We start from the raw sequence: 693 nt of genomic DNA on the forward strand, positions 1-693 counted from the left end.
AGCCACCTGCATGTCAGAAAACGCTCATTGTCACCCTCTGATGGAGGGGCAGCGTTAAAACATTCAACCAGTACAGTTTCCATCCAAACTAGGAGCTTCATCTCACAAAAGAATTAGAACATAATAAGGTGAATTAATATCAAGAATTAGATTCAATATGAAGAAAATTACTACAAACAATTTAAGTGGTTTTGTTCTAATTTTGAAAACTAAAATGTAATAATATTACTTAAGACGAATAAAAAATATGTTTTTAAAAACAGTAATGTTAGCAAAGGAGACACCATGTACCAACAAATGCAAACTTTACTTTCATTTGAACAGAGTACTTGGAACAACAATCCAGTTCTTTTGATTTTTGAACTACTAAGACATTTCTGACATCAGCTCTGGTTTTGAATCATCTTAATATGAGGAATGAAAGCTGAACATGTCTCATAATTCCTTGTGTTTGGGCTGTTGAAACTCTGAACCCAGCTGTAGACCACACCTTCTGAATCTCCTATTCTTGAATGGACTTTGCTTTACAATCCTCCTAAGGCTGGTCTTCGACCCAGCACTCGAAAAACACCCAGCTTATTTAGAAATGAGCTTTTCTTACCTACTTCTCTTGTAGACTGTGAACGACTGCCAAGTCACAATGAGAATTTAACTGTTAAAGTCAGACAGATAAATTCCTCTCTGCTGCAGTGG

The sequence above is a fragment of the Cyprinodon tularosa genome, unplaced genomic scaffold (assembly GCF_016077235.1).
Source record: "Cyprinodon tularosa strain WSP-4 unplaced genomic scaffold, ASM1607723v1 ctg31, whole genome shotgun sequence".
Lineage (NCBI taxonomy): Eukaryota > Metazoa > Chordata > Actinopteri > Cyprinodontiformes > Cyprinodontidae > Cyprinodon > Cyprinodon tularosa.